A 13880-nucleotide genomic window follows, 5' to 3' on the forward strand; every position below is an offset into this window, starting at 1 on the left:
AGAATTATCATAGCCCCAGCAATTTCATTCCTAGGTATGTATTCAAAAGAAGTGAACACAGCGCTGGCTGGTGTGGCTCAGTGGACTGAGTGCTGGCCTGCACACCAAAGGGTTGCCAGTTTGATTCCCAGTCAGGGCACATGCCTGGGTTGTGGGATAGGCCCCCAGTTGGCAGTATGTGAGAAGCAACCACACAATGATATTTCTCTCCCTTTCTTTCTCCTTCCCCTCCCCTCTCCCTAAAAATAAATAAAATCTTTAAAAAAAGAATTGAAAACATATGTTCACACAGAAATCTGTAAATGAATATTCATTTCAGAATTATTCATTATAGCAAAAAGTGGAAATAACCCAAATGTCCATCAACTGGAATGCATAAACAGAGTGCAGTATATCCATACAATGGAATATTACTTGGCCATAAAAAGGAATGAAGCAATGATATATGCTGCAAGATGAATCAACGTTGAACACATTATGCTAAGTGAAAGAAGCCAGAAATATCTGGACTAGAAAAATTTATAGAGACAGAAAATAGGTTAGTGGTTGCCAGGTCTGGGAGGAGGGGAGCTATGGAGTGACTGCTAATGGTTATGGAATTTCTTTGTCGGGTGATGCAAATGTTCTGGATTAGACAGTGGTGATGGCTGCACAACCTTGTGAATATATTAAAAATTGCTGAATTATAATGTTTAAATTGTGACTTCTATGTTATGTGAATTATATCTCAATTTAAGAAAACCCCTGCAGTGAGGATGTGAAGAAAAGGGAACTCTAGTACACTGTCCATGGGAATATAGACAGGTGCAGACACTGTGGAAAACAGTATGAAATTTCCTCAAAAAATTAAAAGTGCAACTGCCTTTTGAACCAGAGATTCGATTTGCTGGGATTATACCCTAAGAATCCTGAAACATCAATTCAAAAGAAGTTATACACCCTTATGTTCATAGCAGTGCTATTTACAATAGCCAAGAGTTGGAAATAGCCTAAGTACCTATCAGCAGATGAATGTATAAAAAAACTGTGGTACATTTACACAATGGAATGCAAGATAAAGAAAGAAGGAACTCCTCCTACCTTTTGTGACAGCATGGATGGAACTGGAAAGTATTATGCTAAGTGAAATTAGCCAATTAGTGAAAGACAAATACCCTATGATCTTACTTATAAGAGGAATCTAATGAATAAAATAAAATACTGAGCAAACAGAACCAGAGATATGGAAACATGGAACAGATTGACAGCTGCCAGAGGTGGGGGGCAATGGTGGAAAGAAGGGGAAGGGACTGGTCAAAAAATATGTATGAATGACCCATGGACATGGACAACTGTGTGGGGATTGACTGTGTAGCGGGGGGTGGCCTGGGTGGAGGAGGGCAAGGGGAAAATATTGGGACAACTCTAATACAATAAACAATAAAAAAAAGAAAACCCCTCCAGCTAACATTAGATTTATAGTGAAAGACTGAATACTTCCCCGCTAAGATTGAGAATGAGGCAAGGATATTCACTCTCACCACTCCTATTCCACATCATTCTGCAGGTTCTAGCTAGAGCATTAGGCAAGAAAAAGAAATGAGAGGCACACAGTTGGGAAGGGAAGAAATAAAACTTTCTCTATTTGTAAGAACATGATTGTCTACATAAAAACTCAAAGAATCTACAAAAAGAATTACTAGAACTAAGAAGTGAGTTCAGCAAGATCACAAAGTACAAGGTCAACATATGGATATCAATATTTTTATATACTAGAAATGAATAATTGAAATTGAAATTGAAAAAAGAATCACAATAGCACCGACATATGTAAAACAGTCACTGTTAGGGGAGTGAAAAGGCAACTCACAGTTTGGGAGAAAAATATCTGAAAATTAAATATCTGATAAAGAATTAACATATAGTATATATAAGAATCTCTATAAATCAACAATAATAAACAATCCAATTAAAAAAATGGGCAAAGGACTTGAATGATTATTTCTCTAATGAAGATATGCAAATGGCCAATAAGCACATGATAAAGTGCTCAGCATCACTAATCATTAGGGAAATGCAAATCAAAACTGCATTGAGATACTATTCTACAAACATTAGGATGGAAAATTTTTAAAAAACAGAAAATAGTAAGTGTTGGTGAAGATGTGGAGATAATGGAACCCTTGCACACTGTTGAAGGAAATATAAAATGGCACAGCTATTATGAAAAAAAGTTCTGTGGTTCTTCAAAAAGTTAAACAATTACCATATGATCCAGTACTTTTGCATTTAGGTATATATCCAAAAGAACTGAAAGCAGGGACTCATATATTTTTACAACCATAGTTTAAGGTAGAAACAAAGAATGTCCATCAGCAAATGAATAGGTAGGTAAAATGTGGTATATACATACAATGGAATATTATTCAGCCTTAAAAAGGGAGGAAATTATGCAGTATACTGGAATATAGATGAACCTTGAAGGTATTGTACCAAGTGAAATAAGCCAGTCACAAAATAACAAATATTGTATGATTCCACTTATATGAGGGACCTAGAGAAGTGAAAGTCATAGAGACAGGAAATAGAATAGAGGTTACCTGGGACTGAGGGGAGGGAGGAATGGGGAGTTGTTTAATGGATATTGATGTTCTGTTTGGATTGCTGAAAAAGTTCTGGAAATGGAGAAGTGGTGATGATTGCACAACACTGTAAATGTAATTAATGCCTCTAAACTATACACTTAAAGATAGTTGAAATGGTAAAATTTTATAAAAATAAAATATGAAAAATAGAAAACAACAAGAAAACACACTTGGGCAGAAATCCTTCAAAATCTGTACAAGATCTGTATTCTGAGTACCACAAAACACTGATGAAACAAATCAAGTAGAGCCCTGGCTGGTGTGTCTCAGTTGGTTGGAGTGTCATCCTGTAACCAAAAGATTGAGAGTTTGATTCCCTGGTCAGCACACATGTCTAGGTCGTGGGTTTGATCCCCAGTCTGGGCTTGTATGGGAGGCAATCAGTTGATGTTTCTCTCTCACATCAATGTTTCTCTCTTTTTCTTCCTTTCTCTTTTATCCGTGGGTGGTTAAAAAAAAATAAAGTAAAATATACATAAATGGAGACATACAGCTTGTTTGTGGATTCAATATAGCTCAATATTGTTGTTTATAATTTCTCTCCAAACTGATTTATAGATTCAATGTTATCTCAATCAAAATCCTAGTAGCCCTGGCTGGTGTGGCTCAGTGGATTGAGCGCTGGGCCTGCGAACCTAGAAATCAATAAGATAATTCTAAATTTTATATGGAAAGTCAAAGGAGCCAAAAAAATTTTGAAAATGAACAAAGTTGAAGAACTCACTCTATCTACCTGTCTTCAAGATTTACTATAAAGCTACAGTAAGCAAGAGAGTGTAGTATTGGTGAAAGAGTAGTCACAGATAAAAATGGAACAGAATAGAGAGTTCAGAAATAGATCCATAAATATATGGTGAATTGTTTTTCAGCAAAGTGTAAAGATAAATCAATGAAAAAATTATAGTCTTTTAACAAATGGTGCTGGAACATTGGATATCCATAGGAAATTTGTTTCATACTTATAGCATATACAAAATTTACTCAAAATTAATAAAAAACCTAAACATATAATCTAAAACTATAAAATATCTGGAAGATGAAACAGAATTTCTTATCTTGGGTTAGATAGACTTCTTAACTACAACACCAACGTTATGATTCATTAAAAATTTTGATAAACTTGATAAATACTAAGAACGTTTGCTCTTCAAAAGGCATTGTTAGGAGAGTGAAAAGACAAGCTATAGATATGGAGAAAATATTTGCAAATCACATATATGATAAAGGAATTGTATCCAGAATAAAGAACTCAGATTCAATGACAAGGAAACAAACAACCCAATATAAAATGAGCAAAAGATTTGAATGGATATTTCACTAAAAAGATAATTCATGTGCAAATAAGCACATTGGATGGTAAAAAAACCCACTAAAACAATATAACCATCCTGAACAAAATTAAAGAAGACAGATAAATGGAGAGAAAAAAAGATGGATGATATTGTTAGTCATTAGAGAAATTCTAATTAAAATTATAATGAGATACCACCTATTAGGATATGTAAAATTAAAAAAATCTTACAATACTAAGTGCTGACAAGGACACAGATTAACAAAATCTTACACATTGCTGGTAGAGATGCTAATTGGACAGCAGCTTGGCAGTTTAACCAAATAGCTCAGCATTCCCACTTCTAGGTATTTACCCAAGAAATCAGACACCTATGTTCACAAAAGTTTACAATGGCTCCACACTGGAAATAACTCAAATGTGCCTCAACTGGGAATGGATAAACAATGAACTACTAAATAGTAAAAAGGCACAAACTAAACTGATACATGCAAAACATGATGAACCAGAAATACATTATGCTAAATGAAAGAAGCCAGATTCAAAAGACTTTAAAGTATAATTCCATTCATATGACATTTTGGAAAGCAAAAATAAAGGAAGAGAGCTTTGATAAAGATGCTGGGATTGGGTGGAAGGTGACCACAAAGAGAGCACAGGGGATTTGGATGGTGATGGGCTTGTTGAAACACTCTCTCTCTCTCTCTTTCTCTTTTTAAAAATATTTATTTTTAGAGAGATAGAAAATGATGAAGGAAGAAAGGAAGAGAAACAGCGATGTGTGAGAGATGCCCTGACTGGGAATCAAACAGGTAGCCTTTTGGTTCACAGGCTGGCACTCAGTCCACTGAGCCATAACAGCCAAGGTGGGCTTGTTGAAACTCTTGATTGTGGTGGAAGGTACACAATTGTATGAAGTTGTCAAAATTTGCAGAAATGTACATTAAAAGGGTGAACTTTGCCATATATAAATCATACTTCAATTTCAAAAACTAGTAGGAGTGCAAAATGGTATCATTTTGGAATTCTTTTTGGTAGTTTTATCAGTAATGTTAAACATACATTTATCCTAGTAGCTAGAAATCCCACTATTCCTAGGTATTTTGCTCAAGAAAAATGAAATATCTGTCCACAAAAATCCAGTAATAGCATCCTTATTCATAATAGCCCCAAACTGGAAACAGCCCTAATCTTCATTAACGGAATGGGTAAACAAAGTTTCAGTACAATTATACAGTAGGATACTACTTTCAATAAAAAGAAATAAAGTGTTGATCCACAGGCACCATGGACAAATCTTAAAAACATTCTGCTGAGTAAAAGTAGCCAGACATAAAAAAGCATATATTGCATGACTCCATTTATGTGAAGTTCAAGAAGAGATGAAATAATCCATGGCAACGGAAATGAGAATAGTGGCTGCCTCAGACAGGAGAGTTCACAGACTGGGAAGGGATACAAGGATCTTTCTAGAGTTTTGGGGAAGACCTAGACCTTGATTAGTGTGTTGGTTACATGGTATAGATATTTGTTAAAACTCACAAACAACATCCTACAAATTGCATATTTTACTATATGTAATTATAACCATGATGAAAAAAAACAGTGATAGAAGTCAGAAATGATTGCCTGGAGGGAGTTGTTGACAGGAAGGTGGTACAAGGGAACTTTCTAGGGTGATGGAAATGTTTGTATCTTGTTTGGAGTAGCCAAAACACATCAAACTAAACACATAAAATAATATAATTTATTATATGTAAACTATATCCCAATACAAAGTAATGTGAAAATGTAAAGTAAATAATGCTGAAAAAGAGAAAGCAGTAAGATCAATAGGCATCATATTTTTAAAAATAATTTTTAAATATTTTAATTGTGGTAAAAACACATAAAATTTACCATCTTAACAATTTTAAGTGTATAGTTCAGTAGTGTTAAATACTGAATATCCAGAACTTTTTCATCTTGCAAAACTGAATCTCCATACCCTTTGATCAATTATCCCTTATTTCTCTCCCCACCACTCAGACCCTGGCAACCACCGTTCTATTTTCTGTCTCTGTGGGTTTGACTGCTCTAGGTACTCCATATAAATAGAAGCATACGGTATTTGTCCCTTTGTGGCTGGCTTATTTTGCTTAGCATGATGTCCTCAAGATTTACCCATGCTGTAGCAGATTGCAGAACTTCCTTCCTTTTGAAAGCTGAATCATATTTCATTGTATGGATGGACCATATTTTTTAAATCCATTCTTCCATCATTGGATACTTGAGTTGCTTCTACTCTTTGGTCATTGTGAATAAATGCTGCTATGAACATACAAATATGGCATCATGTTTTCTAAAAATAAAAAACCAGGGTCACATGCTGTTTTATTGTCACCTTTTTTTCCCCCTTTTCTGCATTGACCTTATTGATGACCAGAAGTTTGTCAGAGACCAGTGCAGCAAGCAACAGGATATGATGCTCATGCTAAGCATTGAATAATGACAGTGACTCTGAGTGAGCTAAGTTCATGTTTTTCTTAAAGGCTAAAGTGCGTTTTGGAGGCGATGTAGAAATACAGCTAGAGGCCATTCCAAGCCAAAAGATTGCAAAGGTCATCTTTGTATGCGCCCAGGAACAAGTCCCTCTGGACCGTCAGGATAGTAGCTGGAATTTGCTTACACAACACTGACTGCTGGTCCCATTTGGCTCCTCACAGGGCCCTCCACCCCCATTAGGTGGGGCCGCAGGAAGCCTGCAGGGAGATGTGTACCTACCGCCAGCCACAAGGTGGCAGTAAGTAAGACACTCTCCTGCGCACTGACAGAGTCAGGTGTCCTGCGGAGAGATGAGACACCTCGATGACTCGCTGGTTTTTCTCTGGCCTGTCCTCTCTCTTCCCTGCACTGGCTATCTTTTCACACTCTATGCTTTGCATGAAGATTCATCAGCCATAGCTGTCAATAGATGAATTGGTGACACCACTGGGGAAAGACAGAGGCTTATATCCACATCTGTTGCTTTGCAAACTTATACATTCTATAAAGCTCTGGAGAAGGTGAAATTGTGGTGGACTGTAGTCCTATCACCTGGATCTTTTCATAGCCTGTAGTAGTGATGATGTCATTTTTGCACGCCCTGCACACATGCCTAGCACAGGTACAGCTTCATGTGTCCATGAACAGTACCTTCCAAGGCCATGGGTCAGTGCAAAACCCAGCTTCAGGTGCACTCAGAGTTAGACTGGGAAACGAGGAATTTGGCTCTCACTGAGCATACTCATTTCCCACATATCGTTAGATGGGAATGTGGTATGCACATCACTCTAGCCCAGGATGGCCCTTTTCTGTCATAGCTCAGGGGTTGATTTCCTCCTCTCCACTGACGTGGGCATAGATCCTTCACTAAAAAGCTCTGTACTTGTTACGTTCAAATTTTGTGGGACAGAGGTCCTGGATAGAGAAACTGCTTCCCTACTTGTTCTTGTAGTTTTCAATGATGCTAAAACAAGCCATGTGTGTTCAATATTATGCCTACCCATTCCTTCTAGGTATCAACTACATTTGGACTATGCCATTACTAGGATGTCTATTTTATATCCATTTGTACCTGCCTGGGACTTGCCTCCAGATACACTCTTTTTACCACCATCCAATTCAATTTATTTCACCAGGCATACACCAAGAGCTTGCTGTGTGCACCATCCTTCTGCAAATAGGGAACTACTCAGATATCTTTGCTGGTGATATCTCAGATATCTCATTGTCTGTAAGACAAATCACACATGGTTCATAAGGCCCCGTGATCTTCTTCTAGGCTGTCCGGCACTGAGTAAGCCTTCGCCCAATGCTTGCTGATTGCCTGCTGCCCCTGACCCTATGTCTATCTCCCACTCTCCAGCCATACAGTCTATTGGCTGATGCTGAATTTACTACATATTTTCATGATATCTCAGTGTCATTGTTCATGCAATTCTGCCAAGAAAGTTTCTCTACCTCCATCTAAATCCTGTCTTATCCTTCAAGATCTAGCTCAATGTAACCTCTTCCATAAATTCTTCTCCCACTCTGACAGATACATTTCTCCTCTTTGTTGTCCCCCCAGCTCTTTGTTGTTATGTTTTTATGGCATTGACCATTTATAACCTTTGATACCTGTTTGTGTACATGTTTGTCTCTCTCTGCTCCAAACTGTAAACTTCTTGAAGACAGGAATCATGTCTTATTATGAGTACCTCCAGCACTGAGCTCAGAACCTAATTGCAGTAAATATGAAAATAATAGCAGTTAAATGAGTCCTCAGTATATCCAGTAATGGAGCTAAGAGCTTTGCATATATATCTCATTTACTCCTTACCCTATGAGTATGTATTATTATTCCCTATTTTAAAGATGATGAAACTGAGGCACAGAGAATACAAGTCTCCTACCTGAGGTCTCAGACAGCTAATAAGTGATATTATTGAAATATATTAAATAACTGATTATTCGCATGTTGAATTGAGTTGAATTAGGGTTTTTCCTAGTATTCTGGGAAGATGTTAGAAAAATAAAGCCATGGTCCCTTTACTGACAACACTCTTTACCATCACAAAATTGTACAGGTTAGTTTCCAGAAGTATAACTCAATTGAATCTTAAATTTAACTAAAATCATTAAATGGCTTTTCCCAAAGCATTATTTTATTCATGAAAACAAACAAACAAAAAACAAAAACAAAACCCAAACCAAAAACCCTCTTGTCAAAAACTTGATTAAACTCTGGATAGCTAGTTCAATTATGTCTTTTATTATTATTATTAGACCAACATTTTACATATTTTTACTTTGGCCATGAACTATGTTGACATTTTTGGTTATACACAGATACTATACATTATATGGAATGATGGCATTTACTCTGACATGATTACAAAATCCTGGGTTCACAAATCATGGATACAAGAGTACTGTAGCTAGTCCAGAGACAATCTGGTATCACACACGATGACTCAGGATCAACTATCAACCTAGATGGTCTGTTTTTGCAGGGAACCAATATCTGAGAGCTCTGGTGGCCTCCAGCACCGCACAGTTTGTTAACATGGACAGTGGACAGCATGCTGTCACCCTTGGCAAAGACGTACCTCTGCCCAGTGCCGCACTGTGGGGAGCAGTGAAGCAGGCCCAGGGATGCAGAAAATCACTCCCAAGGGGCTGGGCCAGTTTCCCCAGAAGCTAAGTTCCTCTCAGGGGAAGCTGACCCAGCATTCTGAGGTGGACTCTTCAGGTCCCTGTTCAGGCACCAGCCGAGGCAGTGCAGGATTCTGGATCTAAGAGTCCCTGTCCTGGCATCAGCTGAGGAGCAAGCATGGACTCTGATCCTGCAGAGCCTGTCCTGGGGTCGTCATAGATGGGGGAAATAAAATAAGTCGTTCTAGACACTTCTCTGTCTGCCAGGAGAGAAATGGCACTTCCGTCTAGTGGAGAAGGCCCAGAGCCCATGTCCAACGGCTTTTATTGAAAGGGTTATCAGTGGGGCTAGGTAGTGGGAACGTACAGGTGCTCTCATTACATCAGTATGTTAATGTTTGCAGAGAATAGATGATGTTTTGAAGAAAACAAATGGCAGGAACACACCAATTTACATGGGTCCGAGAGGAGACCGGTAAACATGAGAGTGTAAACATAAGAGCACCAAAGGGTTTAGGGTCAGGGTCTCGGAATAGTATAAATTCCCTTCCCAGCATGAGCTGGTTATCATAGCTTCTGAGGCAAAAACAAACCATGCTTCAAAGAATTTACCTCTAGGCTTGATTTCCCCTGGGAACCCACCCAATCCAGTTTAGGGCTGTCTCCGGTATTGTTTCAAACCTGCTCCAGGCAGGGGATCAGGGTCTTTTTGCCCTTTCTCTGTGTCCCCCAAGTTCTTCCCTGATGCCCATGTGACTATGCCTGTCTTAGGTTGCCCCTGCCACCAAGGGGTCTTACCTGTCATTGACTAATCAGCCATCCTCTGGGGCCAAGCAGGGTGATGTGAGGGAGGCAGGGGCAGCCCCTGCCAGGGGGACAGGTTTTGTCTCCTCAGTGGCCTATTTTTCCAAGCCTCCTTGATTAGCTTCAGCCTTGGGACCCTCTTGCCTATCAGTGAGGCTACAGTTCCTGAAACCAGATGGGACATTTCCCAACACATTCAGTTCGCAGAGGTCACTCCGGTCCGGTGAGGGAGGTTGTACCTGCCTGGACCCTCACACCCCACGGCTTCATGAAGATGAGCACAGAGCTGCCATCAGCCAGGACTCACGCACGCCCTGAAGTGCAGGTGTGCAGCCAGGCCAGTGTGGTCCCGGGGAGTAAGTGTAGTCAGCCATTCAAAAGCTTTGGTGGACTGAGGATTGCACTGTGACCATAATGTGGGAATGCCCCTTGGACACTGGAGACTGCTTGCAACATTTTGTGGGGCATCACTGGGCTAACTGCATGGGGTGTCTAGGATGGGTGCATGCTGTTCAAACGTCTTTTTCTCTAGCAGCAAAATGGACCTTCCTGCTCTGGGGAATAACAGAATGATTCATAGGCAGGCTGGCCCTGAAGTAGGAGAGCTTGGGGGGCCTGGGTTGAGGGGGGCGGTTAGGCGATGTGACATAGGGGGATGGAGAAACGTATCTGCCTCCCTCACCCGAGTGCCTTAGTGCTGGCATAATTTTAATACGAATAGAGGATCAGAATCCCAAAAGATCTAAAGGCACACTGACAAAGTGGAATGCTACAGGAAAAAAAAAAAAATAAAAGTCCTAAAAATAGATCTAAAAGCTAATTCTGCAGGGACATGAGGATGGAGACATATCTTCGTAGTAACGTATATTAAGGGCTTTAACTTAGCTTTTGTTGTTGAAAACTGAAATAGGAAACTACATGTCTGTTGTATGTGATTTTATGTCATTAACATCTTAATGAGACTCACTCTCCTCCAAAGGGGGAGTGGGGTGGGCGCCAGGTGGGTCCTGCAACTCAGAAGAATGGGGAGCTGCCCCACTGTCAAGGGCAAAGTTCTTGGGGCCCCTGTGACACTCCAACTGAGACATGGGGAACCAAAGACATCAGGACCCAGACATATTTCTGGTAAGCAGCAGCTGGAGGCTGAAATCCAAAACGAGGACTAGGAGATTTTCATCATCCTAACCTTTCTTGAGATGGTTTTTGATGAATTTGGTCCAGCTGCCAGATGTGTATGGTGCTTGGCCAGCACTGGGGTGAGAAGAGAGGCACCCCAGGGAACAGAAGGGGATGAAGGACATACCCTTTGTTGAGCCAGACCATGTCCCTAACTTTCTGGCCATTTGGATCTAGGAAGTGGATATGAGATTGCACACTATTTGACCCAGCAATTCATTGCCTTGCATTTCCTCCTTCTCCCTCAAGGCTGATAGAGAATTAATTGATCAATATCGTTGTTCTCTGTGTTGAGCACATCAGGCAACCTACAATAAAGTTGTGACTGATAAGACCTGGAACATAGGTCGGATCATTTACCTGTGTAGAAGCTTGAACCAGGTGATTCCCAAGCCTCCACCCTCAAGATTCCATTGTTCAGTTAGATAAATCTCTAAGAGACATTGTTAAAGCCCCCAATTACTTTATGCAGAGATGTATCATATTCTACCGAGCAGTGGATAACCCTACTGCATGACTGATGAACCACTCACACTGCACCAACCACCTACCTGACAGCTCCCTTTCCTGTCACTTAAAAATTGCTGCGACATTAACAAATCAATAAACAGGTGCTGGAGAGGGTGTGGAGAAAAGGGAACTCTAGACTGTTGGTGGGAATGCAGACTGGTGCAGCCACTGTGGAAAACAGTATGGAGTTTCCTCAAAAAACTAAAAATGGAACAACAGCCTTTTGACCCAGTGATTCGACTGCTGGGATTATACCCTAAGAATCCCAAAACGCCAATTCAAAAGAACTTATGTATCCCAATGTTCATAGCAGCACCATTTACAATAGCCAAGTGCTGGAAACAGCCTAAGTGCCCATCAGTAGATGAATGGATAAAAAAACTGTGATACACAATGGAATATCACACAGCAGAAAGAAAGAACTCCCACCTTTCATGCCAGCATGGATCGAACTGGACAGCATTATGCTAAATGAGATAAGCCAGTCAGTGAAAGACAAATACCATATGATCTCACCTATAAGTGCAACCTAATGGACAAAGTAAACCAACAAGCAAAACAGAACCAGAGGCATGGAACAGACTGACAGTGATCAGAGGAGTGGGGGGGGTAGAAGGATAAGGCAGAAAGAAAGGGAAGGGACTAGTCAAGCCACATGTATAAATGACCCATGGACATGGACAACAGGGTAGGAAATGACTGGGAGGGGGGGCTGGGCTGGGCAGAGGAGGGCAAAGGGGGTAAAATTGGGACAACTATAATAATAAAATATTTAATAAAAAAGAAATTTGCTTAAAAATCATGGACTTGCATACTTACAATAGGTTAATTTTATGGCATGTAAATTATTTCTCAATAAAGCAGACAAAATAGTTTTGATCTGAAAAAAAAAAAAAAACTGTAACAACCAGCTCTCCAGAAGTGTGCAAACACATACATGTGATGAAAATGCCCTCCAGGTATCCTCAGTGGCCCTTGGACACTGCTCTGAGTCGGCCCCAGTGTGTTTATCATCACCTTCCCAATCTTCTGCTGAGTGACACCGTGTCGCTTCCAGCCATGCAGCACTCCAAGAGTTTTTCCCACTGCATCCTTGGGGTCTGTTCTCTCTGACCCCAGCTGGAATGCCCTGCTCCTGCTTCTTGACCCAACCCCTGTTCACCCTCCCAAACAGACTGATTATCACTTACTCCAAAAGGCCTAGCCCCATGCTCCTAGGTGCACTGGGCTAGCCCCACTCTGGCCCTCTTTAGTTGACCTCCCTCATACCAGGCACTGGACAGGGTGCTGTGGGTTTGGAGGGCAGAAGTTTCATGATTACAGATGTGTATATTAAGATGGGAATGAACAGTCACAAACAGGAACCTCTGCCCTCCAAGAGCCCAAGTATTTATAGAATGCCACACTCCAGGGAGCTCTGTTGATTCTAGCACATGAATTTGTATCTTCTGCGTCGCACCTAAAAACCTCCTCAGTCCCTGATATCAGAGTCAGGTCTCACTTGCCGCCTACACTTGGTTTTCCTCCTCCCACCCTTCTGATTCCTTCTTTCTCTGAACTGCAAATTTAGGTTATTTCGGCCTCCCTAGACATTTAGTGATGGTCCTGCCCCTCACCTGCTTCCATGGGCTCTGTGGATGCATAGCAACTGCCTGCCTGCTTTTAAAGCTGCCATTTTGGATCTCTTGCAATAATCCCCCTTTTGTACACTAGGTCCTCATATTTTATTTTCTGTCATTTGTTCCTCTTTTGTTTTGGATTGATCATGGGGGTGCTGATGATATACAGGGTGCTGAGTGGACAGGTCCAGGCTAACACTGAGGCCATATGGCTCACCGGCGTTTTGGTGAATCTGGTCTGCGCACTCAGCTGAGACATGCGTATATAGACAATTAGGTTTTTGTCTTCCTGTGTCCTTTATAGGGACGTTTACGAGGTGACTGAGCTGCACTCCACCCTGAGTTCTTCACCGGTAGGAAGGAAGCCTAGCAGCCTGGGCAGGAAAAAGGTCTGAAGCAGCTAGGTGAGCAACCCCTGTACTCAGGTCCTCTGTTTGGCTTCCTGCAGTCCTTCTACCCTCCTGCTGTCTGTCTGATGCAAACGTGTGCATACACTATTTCATTTACTCTGCCTGGCCCTGGGAGGTGCACAGTTTAACTCATTTTTACAGAGGCCCAGAGAGGTTCCATGAGTAGCTCAGGTTCACCCAGATGGTAAGTGGCACCCACATTTACAGCCCCTAAACTTCCCATCATCACCTAGGAACCCAAAACATTGATTTAAAAGGCCTGGTGCTTCTGGAAATCACCCAAACTTTT

Source organism: Pteronotus mesoamericanus, unplaced genomic scaffold, assembly GCF_021234165.1.
Source record: "Pteronotus mesoamericanus isolate MK-2021 breed Mesoamerican mustached bat unplaced genomic scaffold, CSHL_Meso_final scaffold_118, whole genome shotgun sequence".
Classification (NCBI taxonomy): domain Eukaryota; kingdom Metazoa; phylum Chordata; class Mammalia; order Chiroptera; family Mormoopidae; genus Pteronotus; species Pteronotus mesoamericanus.